At 51.8% G+C, this 17,395-nt stretch overlaps 1 pseudogene; it reads right to left on the reverse strand.

Moving 5' to 3' along the window:
• Positions 1–989: 989 nt before the first annotated feature.
• LOC124694431 lies at positions 990–2,269 on the reverse strand (annotated as a pseudogene).
• Between the last annotated feature and the right edge of the window lie 15,126 nt (positions 2,270–17,395).

Consider the following 17,395-nt stretch of genomic DNA (forward strand, 5'->3'; position numbering starts at 1 on the left):
CTATTCTCTCCATCAGGTTTACTTTTTTTTTAACAAAATAAAAGGTTAAGTACTCAGAAGATTGCAATAATCAGAGTGCTAGGATAAAAAGTTTCAAGGCACGCCTCAAGAGTATGAGGATTAGGTGTTAAATTCGAATAGTTTTTAACCAGCAAATCCAGATACTGGAACATAAAGATCATGACTCCTGATCCTTCGCACTATGACCGTTCGAACACACGCCTGAGACCCTGAAAAAAATCCCTGTCCCCTGTGGTGGTGATATAACGACGTCTTCGCAACTTTTCATCAACCACAGCAAAATAAAAGTTCCCATAAACCATGGTCACCAAGCCCATAAGATCATATTTTAACAGACCATTTGTTTCTTTTGGAGTATCTTGATCACAGAGACCTGGGACGGAGGATGATCGTGCTTCGGTGCCGACACCGACAACCACGGGCAAATCTTCCCCCAGGAAGCGACGACAGACTACTCCAGAACAATAACCATCTCGAATGTGTGAGCACACCCCACAAAAAGTAGTGGCAAAGCAAAGACAGAAACAATTATACACTGACCATACCAGCTATGAGGAGCTTCAGTTCACACCACTCTCAGGTAGCCTGAGTTTCAAATGAGCCCAAACAATCACAAGTCGAAAACTCAAGATTTAGCAACTTAACAGAATATACAAATTCACACTCACGTTAGTTGCCAAAACCGTAATTAGTGGATGATTTGTTTCATTTCAATATACAGTAACATGTACTGCAGCGGTCATACACATACAATAATTACATTAGTCAATTAACTGATCTAGCTAAATAAAATATGCTCACATACAATTTCAAGGATGACCATGGAGAAGGTTGAGGTTTATGTATTGCTGGATCTAGCACCCTGAGCCATGCAGCCATGCATAATTATGCGAAGGTGAATGTATAAAAAACCTGTAGCTTAAAATTGGGTTTTTCATGTTCAAGTGCAAAAAGAATGAGCCGAAATGTAGCTGGATAAATGGTAGCCAGTGAGTTTTAAGCAGAATTCAGATGCTAGCATAGTAGTGCACATTTTAGACGGTGGTTTGTGAAGAGTCATAACCTGGGAACCTACAAGCAGCTATAGGATCCTTCATAGCGCGACTTCAGTGAGCATTTTCCCTCCGCAAGCAGCCATGTATGCATCATCAAGGCCTGGAAGAACATCCTTATGAGGATAGGTATGCCTGCGTCGAAACGTGTCGTCGCTAAGCATGACCATGGTGAAGAAGCTTTGGTCTTTTCGGACCAGACCTTTGTCCTGGAGCAGCTTCATGACAGAATGCCGAGGCGCCAGTCTGGTCTCCAGGCTGTACATGAAGATGGAGGGCCGGGCACGGATGTAGGCGGTGTCGACGCCGACCACCCTGGTCAGGAACTCCGTCACGCGGCGAAGCTTCTCGCCGGAGACCCTGAGCAGAATGGGGTACCTCCTGACCGCGCTGGCCACCTCGGCCGTGGAGCACCCGAGCGTCTCCCCGAAGAGCTTGAGCTTGGCCGCCATGGTCTCCGCGCCGAGGCCCGTCACGGTGTCCACCGCCTGCTTGAACATGGGAGAGTTGCGCGGCACACCGAGCTTGTCGGCGCGCTCGAGGATGGACTTGACGGTGTCCGGGTTGCAGGTGAGCAGCCTCGAGTTGCGCACGCACATCCTGGCGATGTCGGCAGGGGTTATCCCGCTCTCCCGTAGAGTCGCAATGTTGGGCTTGACCACCCGCTCGAGGTCGGACGTGAGGAAGTAGTAGTTGTGCCTGAGGACGCGGAGGAGCTTCTCCGGCGACCCCAGGAAGGGGATCCAGAAGCCGAGCTTCTCCTGGATGCTGAAGGTGCGGAAGACGCAGTGGGTCACGCGAAGGAAGGTCCGGACCTGCGCGTCGTCGAGGCCATAGCTGCGTAGGCTGGCGATGCGGGCCTTGAGGGTGTTCTCGACGCTGCAGTTGAGGATGCGCGGGTCGTGCGAGACGATGTGGGCGATTTCGGCCTTGGAGAGACGGAGGGCGGGGCCGGAGAGGAAGGCGAGGACGGAGTCGGCGTTGGAGGTGGACTTGCAGTGAGAGATGTGCCTGGCGGCCTTCAGGGCTTGCTCCGGCGTGAGGCCGCAGGTGGTGACGAGGTAGTCGGCGGCGGCGAAGGCGCCCGGCGGGGCGTCGGTGGCCGCCGCGGTGGATAAGAGGGCCCGACGGAGAGAAAGGATCACTGGTGAGGCTGGGTGGCGGAGCGAGAGGAGTTGTTTCGGGAGGTGAAGCATCGCGACGGCTGGGTTAGCGGCGGCGGCGGCGGCGGCGGAGGGGCTCGGTCTCAGTGTGGTAGGGGAGTCCGCCTCGAAACTGTCCTATCGCAGCAACCACCGTAATAAATTGCTGGGCCTGATTTCGTTGAACGAAGGGCTCGTCCAGTTCTCTATTGGGCCTAAAATGCAAAATGGCGCTACTCCATCTTCCGATCCATCACAAGTGTTGAAGTTTTGTCCTAAAAAAAAGTGTTGAAGTTTTAGATTAAATTTAGACTAAACTGAAGTTGTTTTCCCTTTTTTCAACGGTTTCGGAATTCCTCAGGTCACTTTTTCATTTGATGTTCCATGGCATATTTCTTTTTCTTTGGCTTAGCATATTTGCACTACCACCAGCGGTTGACCAAATGCGAAGTAACAAGGGAACGCCATCCATGAGGCAGAACTTCAAAGCCATTTGTCAACTCATTGCTTTGTCACGGTCTACCTTGAAGATTTGACCTCTCATGTTAAACAGACCCCCACACACCCAACCTTCTCACGCTAGATGGATCAAAACCCCGTAGGGCTTCACAAAGATTAACATCAACGTCATTGTGTCTAGGAATGCAGCTTTAGGTTTGGTTGGTGTCGTTTGTTCAAGCGTTGAAGGTGTTTGTAAATTTTCATTGTTTTATCCAAATGTAATAGACATGCTAGTGTGGAGGCCTTGACTGTCGTGAGGCACTCGAATTTTCCAACTCATGTCGTTTAGGCGAATTGTCGTGACATTGGACTAAATACAATGGTGAATGATATTCAAGAAGAAAGTGTCGGTAACTTTGGTGCCAACATACAAGACATGGTTTGGAAGCTCCTTAGGGTTACCCCGCCCTTCTTTATCCACGAAAAAAGAGGCTCATTGTCTCACTTATTTTCATATACCCGACTGTCGTTGTCTAATCGACGGTACCTCGGAGGAGGGATCCTCACGAGGGGGAGAAGAAGTAGGGGCCATAGGGCGGAGTGCACACGGGACGGTGGTACGTGATTTACCCAGCTTCGGAACACCTGCACGATGACAGGGCCTACTGCTACTTGTCTGGAATTATCTGGGCGCTTTCGCGTTGTTACAATGAGTTGTGGTTGTGCCTCTAGGACTCCCGGGATCCGGCTTATAAAGGCGCACGGATCTAGGGTTTACATGGAGAGTTCTAGCCGGATTACAGGTTTTCCTAACTACGGAACTATGTCTTGCCGTGTACGTCAAGGATCCGCCTTCCTCTATACGTCGTCCTGGATCCGGGTCCCTACTGGGCTTTCACGGATCCGGGTTCCTCCAAAGGTCGGTCGGATCCGGCATCCTTCTCCTGGGCCGGACTTCATCCTTCAGGATCAACAACAACTGGGCCGCCCGATGGGCCACATGCCTCATCACCATCTATGGGCCACCCGGGCTTGCCGGATCTAGGCACTGTCGATGGTATACCCATGAAGTATACCCACAACAGTAGCCCCCAGAGTTCTCCGAGTTTCACCTTCTGTTTCCGCCTTGCTAGCGCCTTATGGTCTCCGACAATGTTGGTAACACGGAGAAACTTGAAGAACTCCAACTTCACATTTTCTGCTTTCCCAACTTTTAGTCGGAAAATCTTCTCATCCTGCGGGACTTCATCCATCGACAGTTCAAAACATGTCTCCGGGTTACTCCCCTGCTTGCGAACGAGAACTGCTTATCTTCGCGTTGTTTACCCGGAATCTCAAAAGACTCAAACGGTTCCGCCAATTCTGGCGCCATTTTCGCGTGATTTGAGCGGTAACTTATCCTTAGCCATTTTTACCGTTTAGGGTTTTGACACGTGTCACGCATCCAACGGTGCGACGCTTGCGTTCCGACCACAGGATGCGGAGCACGAATCTCCTTCCCACGGTCTATAAATATCCACCGCCAACCCCTAAACCCTCATTCACCCCCTTTCTACCTCTCTGCGAAGCGCCGCCCTCGAGCTCCTCCTCCGCCGTGCCGGAGTCTGCCGGAAAACCCGTCGGAGTCTCGCCGGAGCTGTTGCGCCACCGCACAGTTCATCGTGTTCTTAACTTCAGCGAGACACCGCGCGAAATCCTCGTCGCCGGCGACTCCGACCACCGCGGAATCCATCACGGTGAGTTCTCGAGCTTCAGTCTTTCGTCGTAGTTGGAAGGGATGATCCTTAGGAAGATGATGTGGATCCGACTAAGTTACGTTTTCCGCCACTGCTTTTTCCTCAGATGTCTTCTGCGACTCCGCCTCCATCCTCCGAGCCCATCATGGCAACCCCCTCTCCTCCGCCCCTCCTCCCTTCGTTCCAGTCCAACTGGATCCCACCAAAGATTCCGGTAAGGACGCCGAAGGAACTTCTGCTAACCCGGAGAGAAACTCCGGGGCGGAACAAGCAGAGTAGAAGGCGGAAGAAATCGCTGCCAAGAAGTCCAAGGCTCGTCAGCGAGACTCTGAAGCCAAGGGGAAATGGTGGCCCTGCACCACCACTGAAATGGAGCTGCAGAACCTCGAGGCGGAAGGTTTCCTGCGTCCCGGAAGCTGGCGAACAGTTCCGGGTTCCCTGGCTCCAGCCCCTCAGGATGGCGAGATGGTGGTGACTAAGGCGCTAGTTGAGCGAGGCTTCTCCTTTCCGCCATCAGATTTCTTCTCGGAAATCATGAAGGAATATGGGCTTCAGCCCCACAACCTATCGCCAAACAGCGTCCTGACGATCAGCAACCACGTCACTCTCTGCGAGGGCCACCCCCGGGTAACTCCCGAACTCTCCTTATTCCAATATTATTTCTCTGTCAAGAAGGAGAAGATCCGCCAGACCTCCGAGTTAGCGACTTGCGGGTCTATTACCTTCATGCTCCGCCCTGGCCGCGTCTACCCCCATACCGACCACCACGAATCCGCGCGATACTAGTCCGGAGGCTTCTTCTATCTGAAGGACGTCTCCGACCCGGCGGGCGAAAGGAAGCTGCCACCATTCAAGAACAGCCCCGCCAGCGAAACTCCGGCATGGACACTGTGCCCCCACCTTTCAGAGTCGCCTCAGCTGACCCGCGCCGTTAGGCGGATCTGCAAGCTCACGGAGGAGGGCCTGACGGGGAAGGACCTCACCATGTCTTGGTTCACCAAGCGGATCCAGCCACTCCAGCATCGAGACCGCTTGATGTTCCACTACACAGGGCGCGAGGATCCAATGCGCGCCTCGAAGGACAATCTCTCCGCTGACGCCATCGACAAGAGGATCCGGCTCCTCATCAAGATTCCGCGTGAACTGCATGTTCACGTATGTAACAAAGACATACACACCAACGGCTTCGGGACCGCGGTATGTTATCTTGACTTGACCGTTGTTTCCTTTGTACTCAAAATTTTGTCTAAGTGTTGGCTCTGTAACTTAGCTCGAGGCCCTCGAGGAAGGTGAACTCAGAACTCTTCTCCGGGTCCCATCTACGGGCAACACGGATCCGGAAGCCGCGTCGGAGATAGAAGCTCCCGAGGTTCCGCGCCCTTCCAAGAGGAACAGGGCCGCTCCCTCCAGCCCTGCAGCCAAACGCGCCTGCGAAGTGCTTAGCACCGCGGCTACTCGGAAGGCAGAGGCGGAGAAGAAGCGCCTCAAACTTATCGACACCAGCAACAGAGCCCAACCTGACATCCATCAGTTCTTCAAGCCTTCCGGGTAAGTGCTCGATTTCCGAACTCAAAATCTTCTGTTATCACGAGCAAGCACCCCAAGGCCCCCAAGGCCCAACTTAACTATTATGCTTTTTCCTTTACAGAAGTTCCGGAAGCCAGCCCCCCAAGGCCCCAAGAGCCCTCAAGAAGAAGGTAAAGCCATCTCCGGCTTCCATCCCTGTTACACCGGAGGTCGAGGTTCCGCCCAAGGCCTCCTCTGCCACCAAGCCGGATCCCAAGGACGTCATCAACATTGATGACCTTCCTGAAGACCCAACTGGCCAGGGTGATTCCGGGAAGGGCGCATCCTCGTCTACGCCTCTGCCTGAGCAACCAACTGCCACCTTCGCCGAACCTACACCAGAGCAATATGAGCAGAAGGTTGTGGTGACCCAGCATACCACTGCATGGTGTAGTATGCAAGTCTGATATAACACCAATGAAACGCCGTTCCACTAGTATTATATCGCTCAGAGTGGTACAACAGAAGCATATGCGGGTCCAAGGCATGTCTATAGAATTACAACATCGACTCTGTTACATAAGATCATCACAGACCTCCTACTTTACAATGAGGTGAAGCTGCAAATAAACTCCGAGAAGAACGACTCGTAGTCTAGTCTTATCACGAACTCTATTTGTAGAGTATTTCACTAACTACGGAGGCTAAGAATAGACTCTAGCTAAATAGGAGCTAGGTTTAGGAAGCTAGTTCCCTTCTATGGCTAAACTAGGTTTTCTTCTTGTTGGATGTGGTATCTGACTCCTCTGACATGGTCCTGTCTCGTGAAGTAGTTGTTGACTCATCGGTCTTCGAGTTGCACTGTAGATCCTCCTTTGATGCCTCCATATCTAAGCAGGGGATTTAAGAGTGGGATGAGTACGAGCGTACTCAACAAGTTCATTATAGGAAAGAGGTGTTTAATGCACTAGCTACAGCATTAGACCTAGAAAGTCTAATACCAATGCAGGTTTTCATAACCATTTCTTCAAAAGGTTGCTTTTATTCGGAAGAACTATGTCCGTCGGCCTTCACCGGTTTACTAGAACTTCATGGAGCTCCTTTCCGGCCGCGTTCGCAGTTCCATATCCCGGAACAGGGAGTGATATGTCACGGTTCTTTACACTCTGCAGAGGTGTGTTGCTTTACCCATAAGAGATCTTATCCTTGGTGCCAACCAGGTGTACATTCCTGTTCACACTTCCTTTGGTGTGAGGCCCGGTATAAGGTCTAGCCAATCATGTTCATCCGCTACCTCGAACACCCACCCTTTGTTGCATGCCCCGACCCTGGGTCCTCGCCGGTCCCATTATTCCCATAGTTTTCAGGGTGGACCCCGACCACGACGACAGCCTGGGATCGAACCAAACTCCTTCGCCGGTAGCTGCAACCCATCATAGACCGCAATACCGTGGGGACTTAAGGCTTCCCCAGCCTACCGCTTGTTCTTCGAGCGACAAGTGTCTACGGACTATGCCGTGGGGACTTAAGGCTTCCCCAGCCTACCGCTTGCTCCGACGGATACAAGTGTCTACGGTAAAGCGCATCCGTTGATGAACGAGAGGTGGAAACACTTTTGACTACTCCGTCCCACTCCGGATCTTATGGTTAACACGGGTATTACGGCACAAGAATCATCGGCGACATTTGTTGTTTAATCCTAGATGGATATAAGCCCGTGCAATGGAACCTCCACCATATCAACACAATCCATGGTTCCATTGCCCACCACATAGTCATATTCATAGTTATGAAAGTAGTGCTTTTGATTTTTATGCAATAGTGATAACCATAATACTTTGCAAGTAATTTGATAGAAATACACAAATGACATGAGCAAGTGATGAACTTGCCTTTCTTGACTCGCAAGATTATGCAGGCAAGGTCTTCGATACGCAATAACTCCAAATTCTGAAATAGCATCATCGTCCGGTAAGGACGATGTTTAAAAGATTGGCAAGGATGCAATAATGCATAAGTATGAGATGCAATCGCTCTAAGCGTGACCTAACCCCGATGATTTAGGATCGGTGAGTTGTAATGATTGGTTTAGGGTGTGTTGCACTTTTAGAGTGATTCACATACAAGGTTCTTATTCAGGTGTGATTTACTTGGTATTATAAACAGGTAGATAATAAAGCATAATATTCAATTGAGCACACAAAGAATGATGATTGGCATAATGTTAACAAGTAAGGAACAAGTGGTCGAGTTTTAGTACTATATGGCATGGTTAATGATTGATTATCCTAAACTTTAAAAGAATAACTTTTGAAGAACATGTAATTTGATAAAGAACAAGTATGGTAATTAGGTTTGTGGGTTGCTATAACTGTCCCTACGACGTTCTTCATTGTCGACAGCAAAAGCTCCTATCTTTGTCCTACTAGGGAGAGATTGGATCCACGCCAACTGTTGCATTCCATCCACGATGCACCAATGCCTAATACGGATGGGATGGAGATGAAGTAGAAGTCGTCCACGCAGATGATTCAGCCGAGATCTCGACGGCTGGCATGAACGTTTGGGAGACATCAGGCCAAGAGACACTCTCAGGCATCAATTTGGACGACTGCGAGCGCATCGACGTGACAAGGAACGGGGTTAGGCTGGTTTTATCCACCGGCCTGACCGTGTAACAAAGCAAACGTCGATGGACGAACGTGGCAATGCCGATCCAGGTGATCGGCCCCAAGGATCTATGGAGGAACATTACAAAACCTTCATCGAGCAAGCAACGTGGAGGCCGATTCCAGCAATCGGCCAAAATTATCCTCACCATCCACTCTGTTCAGGGGCAGCGCCAGCCTAATGAACATGTGCAGGAAAACCTTGGCTAATCACAGAAGCCGATTTCAGCAGTTACCTGGCAGAATCGGCTCGGGGGGCACCTAATCAGATGTGCATGTGCGATACATGTGCAGTGAGATATTGGGGGCCGATAAAAAATCGGCCCGTAAAAAAAAAAAATTTCGCATGATATGTAAGGGACAAAGCCTATCATGCACAAGGATCTCCAGCTCTGTGTTAGAGGAGTTCTACTTCTGAGCCGTTGCGTGATCATCTGCAATATCGACTTTCAATGGAGGAGGGGTGATCGGCTTTGGCTGGCTCTGCATGATAGTTCTCTCAGACATGATCTAGCCCAGGTCCATTTGTCTGAATGACGTGCCCTCGTCTCTGTTTCGCCTTGACTGAGACTCGGGGGGCAGCTGGCCTGGTGGATGCTCTGTTTTGGAAAACCGATTGGGTGGCCATCGGCTAGTCCTGCGCTGCGATTTTCGTCAAGGGTGGTGATCCGGTGGAACTCAAACTCATTGGTCGAAAGGATGAAGGATAGATCATGAAGGCTTGATGCGCTGACATCGGCTTATTGAGCTTTGACCGAGATTTGCAGTCAACCCATGGTCGAAAAGATGAAGGGCGGATTATGAGAGACCGATGCGTTGCCATCGGCTCATTGAGAATCGGTTTAAAAGAAATCGGCAAAATCGAATTGGGGAAACTTCTTCATTAATGAACAGGATTTCTTACAAAGGAAGAGCCGATTGCTCAAAGAAGGAAGAACAAAAGAAGGGTCTATTGACCAATCTACTACTGCTAGGCCTACACTAGTAGATCCTCATCTACGGGCCATCGCTGCCCTCGTCGTCATCCTCGGAGCTCTCATCGGCACCTACGCCGATGGGCTCCTCGTCGCTGCTCCCGTAGCCCTCTACGGGAGCTTCATCCTCCTCTTCATCGTCGCTGCTGTCGTCGTCCCACCACATGCGGAGGCGTTTCGCCGGCGGGTAGCCCTCGAGGGAGTCGTCGTCGTTGTCGTCGTCTTCCTCTTCCTCTTCTTCAGAGGAGGGACAGCCGTCCCAGGGGAACTGGTCATCCTCGCTTTCGATTCCGAGTTCCCCGTCGGCGAGGAACCGGAGATCTTCATCCCCACCGGTCAAGGACCGGTCGTCCTCGGACCAGATGGAGGAGGCGTGGTCTTCCTGGTCCCATTCTTCTGGTGCGCGGATATCCTCCGGCGTCTCACGGGAAGAGGAAGACCCATAGGAGAGGCTGGAGGAGGAAGAGGAGGCAGAGGACATGGTGGCGCAGGAGGGTTTTTGGGGTGCTAATGCGAGGGGGATGAAGAAGCGAACTGTTTAGAACGGTTAAATAAAAGGGGATATGAAGGAGATTCAATGCCACAGCAGTTCCCGAGGAAGTGGTGCCCAACAGAAAATTTCGCGAAGTGGAAGGGGCAAGGCATCATGATGAAGGATTCTGCGGCGGTTTCTGCTCTGCCACGACATGACCCGACGAAAGAAAGCGTGATGATTTTGGAAATTTCATTTCCAAAACCAGGGGGGCATGTGTTATCACCAGAATTTGACCGAGTCAGAGGTGGGCCGCGATCAAGATGGGTTTGAAGAATATATGTATAGAAGAAATATGTGAATCGGCCTTACATGCGAAGTTTGGGCTAGTTTGCCCGTGTATCTGTACCATAGTAGGATACGTGTCGGTTAGGAGTTAGAGTTTTACCCGTGCACGGTTAGGTGCATGCTTGAATTAGGAAGTCCCCCGGACTATAAATATGTATCTAGGGTTTATGGAATAAACAACAACCAACGTTCAACACAATCAATCTCGGCGCATCGTCAACTCCTTCGTCTCGAGGGTTTCTCCTGGTAAGCACCATGCTGCCTAGATCGCATCTTGCGATCTAGGCAGCATATATAAGCTTATTTACGTTGTTCATGCGTTGCTCGTACTGAAGCCTTTTTGATGGCGAGCAACGTAGTTATCTTAGATGTGTTAGGGTTAGCATTGTTCTTCGTATCATATGCTGTCGTAGTGCAACCCTTATACATCTAGCCGCCCTTACACCTATTTTAGGTGTAGGAGCGGCACCCCGCTTGATCATTGTTTAGTAGATCCGATCCGTTACGGTTGCTCCTTGTTCTTCAAGGATTAGTTTAATATCCGCAATAGTTAGGCCTTACAAAGGGTTGGAGGATCCAGCGGCGTGTAGGGTGTAATTTGCTAGCCCTAGACAGGATGTTCCGGGGATCAACCTCGTGTTGGTTTTTAGGCCCTGTCTAGGATCGGCTTACGATCACCGTACGCGAGCGCGAGGCCCAATCGTGAGTAGGATGATCCGATTATGCGGTGAAAACCCTAAATCATCGTAGGTCGCTTTAGCTTTATCTTGATCAAGCAGGACCACCATATATTCGTACACCTCGTACGAATCATGGGTGGATCGGCTCTTTGAGCCGATTCACGAGACAACCCGAGAGCCGATCGAGGCTCGTATTTAACGTTTACGTGTATGCCATGCAGGAAACTAAGCGAGGCATCATCCAACACCTTCCCGACCGGTATAGGTCAGGTGGCACGCCCTTGCGACAAGCATCGGACGTGTGACCAGAAGGCTTTGCGGGCCGTCGCTCTGAGGGACTGGGGCCACCCGAAGCCCTAGTTGTTCCCGGCTCTACGGTGTTGCCAGTCGCTGCCCGCCGGTGGGTTTCTGACCGCAACAGCTCCTCGTTCCGACTCCTCCTGGGCTCGGGTTCTCGATCGTTGTTCCGGCTTCGGCGGGGTTCCGGCGTACGCTCTCCGTTCCTCGGAGGCGGCACGTTGTCGCGGATGTTGTTTCCACCTGGACCGTGAGGCCTGGTGTTTCCGACTGGACTACGGCGGCGAGGGAGTGGAGGACGCGGGTGCCCGTTGGGTGGAGGGGAGGTATTCCGGTACTTGTTCCTACCAGTGTACATCGCATCCTTTCCCTTTCTCGGATCTGACGGAGGTGTCTTTGATGGTACGGGGATTGGATTTGGGTGTTCTCTGGTTTTCCTTCTGCGTTCCGAGGATCCGGTTCGCGATTCGTCATCGCGATGGCGATTGTCGTAGGCGTCCTTCTGCGCAGTAGAGACGCAATGCTCCGGGTTGGATTCCAACCTGCGCGAAGTGCCTGCCTTGCTCTGGTACTTCATTGCTGAGGCAACGAGCGTACGGACGTACTCGATGTCAATTTCCTCGGTCTTTTTCTTCAAGATCTCCGCAGCCTTCTTCATGTTATCCTTTGGAGTCGCGAGTGGCTGTTGCTCAGTGGGGGTCGCGAAGGTGATCTTGCGGGGAGGTATAGCATCCCGCCTGATTTTATCGGCCTCCCGCAACCTTGTCCTTCCAGTGTTGTTGGAGTTCCTTGACTTTTACCAGTTGTTCGTCAACCTCAAGCTCTCGCTGGTGGAAATTTTCCACGAAGTGCGCGGCCTCTTTCCTCTCATCCAGCATTGCCGCTGCGGTTCTGGCGAACTTCTGGGTTGTTGCCAGCATCTCCTGTCTTTTAGCTTCTAGAGCCTCTGGATCTGTGGCATCGTCAGGGGTTATGGGTTTGTTGAGAATATCCGAGTGCGCGATTGCCTCCATGCCTGCTTGCTCAACCAGCTCTTCTGGAGACAGCACTTCCTTGTGCGGACGCTCCCGCGACAGCGGGGATCCTGCACGGGATGGCTGTGGATCGGAATAGGTGTTGTCATCCTCTGATTCGCGTTGATCCAGCGCCGCCAAGGTTGCGAGGACCTGTTTAGGCTGGGCGGATTCAACTTCGGGCTGATCACCGTATCCGTATTCCTTCACCTTGCGATCGAACTCTTCAGTATCCATGGAGGGGGCATCCCCGGAGATTGGGCTTAGGTTACCCAGGATCGACTCTTCAACCGGATTTCCGCTTTCTCCGACAGCCTCCTGCTGATCCGGAGCAGCGTTGTTTTCCGGTGCCTCGACCTGCTCGGGACCAGCTCCGGCTTCTGAGGGGCGGTTCGGCGGTATGGGCCAAGAAGTGCACGAAGTGACACCTTTGCTTCTCTAACACCTGGGAGACCCAGGCGGATCTGCATTGGTCTTCCACCTTTACTTCCTGCTCAGGGGCGGATTGGGTGGGTTTTGATTTTTCGGATCTAAGGGGAATCTTCCTTGGGAAGTTCCTGCATCTCGGATCGGATCTTCGCGATCGCGTCCCCGCTCGAGTGGTGGTCGCGTCGCCGCTACTTACCGGTGGGTTTCCGTCGGAATCGACGGTTTCCTCGATGAAGATGTGTATGCCGCCAACTGGGACGATGGAGAGCTTGACGGGGTCGGTCTTAGCCGGAATCCAGCACTCATCCGGAGGGAGGATCGGCAGATTTCCGGCGTAAAGGACGCGCCCCACAACGATGGTGTCGTCGTAGCTTCCCATGGCGGAACCCTCCCGGTTCCGGCCTCCAGACGCCGCTGGCCCCACGGTGGGCGCCAACTGTCGTTGCCTAATCGACGGTACCTCGGAGGAGGGATCCTCACGAGGGGGAGAAGAAGTAGGGGCCATAGGGCGGAGTGCACACGGGACGGTGGTACGCGATTTACCCAGCTTCGGAACACCTGCATGATGACAGGGTCTACTGCTGCTTGTATGGAATTATCTGGGCGCTTTCGCGTTGTTACAATGAGTTGTGGTTGTGCCTCTAGGGCTCCCGGGATCCGGCTTATGCACAGATCTAGGGTTTACATGGAGAGTCCTAGCCGGATTACAGGTTTGCCTAACTACGGAACTATGTCTTGCCGTGTACGTCAAAGATCCGCCTCCCTCTATACGTCATCCCGGATTCGGGTCCCTACTGGGCCTTCACGGATCCGGGTTCCTCCAAAGGTCGGTCGGATCCGGCTTCCTTCTCCTGGGCCGGACTTCATCCTTTAGGATCAACAGCAACTGGGCCGCCCGATGGGCCACATGCCTCATCACCATCTATGGGTCACCCGGGCTTGCCGGATCTAGGCACTGTCGATGATACACCCATGAAGTATACCCACAACACCGACGCATTTCATCACTTGCTACACTCAATTGATTCTCTCTTGTAATAGGTGTTCTTTTTTACTAGACGAGAAAGCGCGCCTTCACCGCGCCATCTAAAGTGCGTTTGGCATTGTGTGTTAATCTTGCTGGATTTTGACGTTTTCATATGTGTTTGCATGCATGTGTTCAAACGCATTGCTGCTGGTCATACAACATTCAGTTTTCGTTTTGTTTTAGTACTGCTATTACATAAATGCAATGCTGGCCTTTTAGCCTTTTACATAACTGTAACACCCTTCACTTTTGGGGGATGGTGGTCTAATTATGTGTTTCGTTGATTGGAGCCAGAGAGTACCATCCTTATATAAGTAGGCAACATGTCGACGCTAAAATATGTGCAAATGATGCATTGTGCCTGAATCCGGCACGTCTCCAGCTATCCTGCATAGTCCTTCTGGACATCTATCAACCTGTGAAGATCCTCTCTTCTCTGCATCTCCAAGGGGATGTTCTCCCTACAGATTTTACCCTATGCCTGAGATAAGAAGCGCAAGCACAAAGCCACCTATGAGAAATATGGATGAACAATCAATCTTATAACTTACAGCTTGAATCAAAGACAGGTCCATCTCTCCAAGGAAGTTGCTTCCTCGTGTTGCTGCAAGGACTTCCCCAAACTATGACAAAATTGCAAATAGCAGTAATCTTCCAAGTTCCAACCTTGGCAAAATGAATCCATATTATTAAAATGGAGCAAGACTCTGCATCAATAATGTCTTACTGGTAGGATGAGATTTGAATGACCCCAAATCATGTATTCTGAATGCTAAATTGGGGTCTCATGCAGGTGAGCAAGTCACCACAAACAACTGAAACCAACAAAGCTTAGAATCGCTTTTCAATGGATTTCAGTAGTTCAGAGTCAGTAGTAGTAAATCAAGAATTAACTCGTTTCTACTCTGGGAATAAGGCAGCTCAAGTTAGTACTAAAACACAAAGTAGCAGCAAAACTCACTCATAGAAAAAGCATTAACACATATATCTGATAAAATCTGAATCCACCATTCAAATGTATAGAATCTACTTCTACTCTCTCATAGATTAGTCGAGAGTAGACAGTAGAGCCCTATCTTGATTTTTTTTTTCGAGAAAACGCAAGAGATTTTGCGTTTCATTTCATTGAACAGAAAGAAGACATCGGGACTACAACCTCCAGAAGGAGGGACACACACACACACGACCGTCCTCACCAAGCGACTACAACTTGGCAAGGAGGTGCCCTCGACTACAAACCGCAATGACATTAGGCCTCGCCTAGCCTTGCCTCCAACCAAGAATGGTGAGGCAGTAAGACTTGGGACAACAGAGCAGCGACACCGCCGTTGCCAGACGCTTCCAGGTACGATTGCAGCTCCAAGACTGCCCAGGCCAACGTACCTCGCACCCATCATGTGCCAAGAGTCGGCAAGTGGGAGGCAGGGCCTAGCCGGAACTGGTGTAGCAATCGTCGGGAGGTGCCGGCTCTGGCATTCGTAACGCTCTGGATTTCCACACCTTGTGAAGAAGTCTACACCGGAGCGACGCATCACCAACATCCAGCTGCAGCAACCAGTACTCCACTTGCAGCCAGAGCGGCGCCCTCAAGAGGGGAACGACGCCGAGACGCCACCGCTGCCCGGTCCGGCGAGGCCGGACCTAGGGTTTCCCCCGGTGCGCGAGGAGGAAGTCCGGTGAGGGTCATGCCAACGCCTTCAAGAAGGTAACGGCACCCTCGGGCGTCGCCGTTGACAGCGCAGGCCGTCGCCGCGCGGGGATTTCGCCCCGACCCACGAACAAGGACCTTCGATGGTGCAGAGGCAGACCGGAGGTGGTGAATGAGGTTGCCGGAGTAGACCATCACTTGCGGGGAGCCTAGAAACGTCGCAGGAGGAGGGCACCGGCCAGCGCAGACGCCGCCGTGCCGCCCGCAGCCTGCCGCCGCCGGGATCCGTCGGGGCAGAACAGAGCAGCCATCTCCCAAAAGGGCCGCTGCTCGCATGCTCGCACATCCGTCGTCCTCCACCAGCGACGGCCGGGAGGAGGGTGGGAGGAGGAAGGAGACAGAAGGGGAAGCCAGCCCCGCCAGGTCGCGGACGCGCCATGGCTGCGGCCCGCACGGCCCAAGTCAGGCCCAGATCGGGCCCAAGCGCCACCACCTGCAGGTGCGCTGCCACCGCCGCCCACAGGCACGCCGCGCCGCGCAGCCACCTGGCACCGCATCGCCGCGCCGCCGCCTTCGTTTCCCTCTCCTACACCATGCCGCCTCGCAGCCCGCGCGACCCGCGCGACGTCGCCACTCCGCGCGAAGGAGCTCCGTCAGGGTGCGCCACACACGCAGCCCCCCGCCTTCGGCGGCCGGGCGCCGCCGCCACCACCGGCGCCGGCGGCGACGGCGGCCAGGGACGCAGGGAACGGGGTTTGCTTTTAGGGTTGGGGTGGTCGCCTTCGGAGTCGCCCGCGCGAGCGACCCGGGAGGCCTGAGGTTCTAGTTCTGTTCCTCTTTATAAAAAGGTAAACAGAACCAATGAGCTATGAAGTTGAACCATGAGCTTGACAACAGAAATGCAAAGAGAGCATGATCATTCTATAATGTTTGAGAAAGTAATTATCTTTCATGAAGTCGAAAAGAGAAGAAGAGATATATAAAGGGGAAACAGCTAGGCACTCAAAAACATTAGAACGCTATCCCTCAACTGAACACTTAACCTGAAGTAACAAATATCCTTTCGACATAAGCTCCAGAGAGGCCACCAGGCAGCGTCACAGAGGCGGCACATCACCCTCACAGCTAGCCCGACATGCATCCCTAGTAGCAACTCCCAACAACACAGGCATCGCCCAACGGTGAAACCGAACGACCCAGCCGCCACACTCTAGGGCCTTGTTTACTTCTAGGGTATTTATAGGGATGGGAGGGGATTATTTCGTATCCCGGAAAATCCCCACTAGTCCGTTTACTTCTCCGGTTTTAAACGACATAATCCCGAGATATCCCCTCCCATCCCCACATTTTTTGCCTAAATCAAAAACTCTCCATCATACTAGTGTATTTTTGGGGAAGGGTATTTTAGGGGATTGGGTGAACACCAAATCCCCTCCCATCCCTATACCCATTAGGCTTTGTTTGGTGCAAGAGTATTTATGTGTGTTAAGGGGTGTTTTATGAAGAGTTTTTGGTGAAAATTAACCTTCATGAAATACTCTCCATCTTTTTAGAGGATGTTGTGAGGGCTGTCTGCAGTTACCCGTGTGAACACGGTGGTGTGAATGCACGTGCTGGCCCTGGGTGATTGTGCATGTTTCCGTGTGAACGGGCAGAGTAGCTGCACCCAGCTCTGGTAGCATGCGCGTGAATTCGCAGCATCATCGAGTGTAAAAAAACGCGAATGGTACCTCGCGTTTTAATCCTCTTTTGACCCGACGAGTTTTAGCGCCAATACTCAGTGTTACTCGATTCAATACTCTTCAGCCAAACAGCTAGTTTAGTAAATTTGAGTGCAATTATTTAATTACACTGGAAATATACACTGCAAAGCCGACCAAAACTCCCTAGCCAAACGAGGCCTTAGGGAAAAAAATACAAGAGAAGTAAACAAGGCCTAA

This window comes from Lolium rigidum, chromosome 3, assembly GCF_022539505.1.
Source record: "Lolium rigidum isolate FL_2022 chromosome 3, APGP_CSIRO_Lrig_0.1, whole genome shotgun sequence".
Classification (NCBI taxonomy): domain Eukaryota; kingdom Viridiplantae; phylum Streptophyta; class Magnoliopsida; order Poales; family Poaceae; genus Lolium; species Lolium rigidum.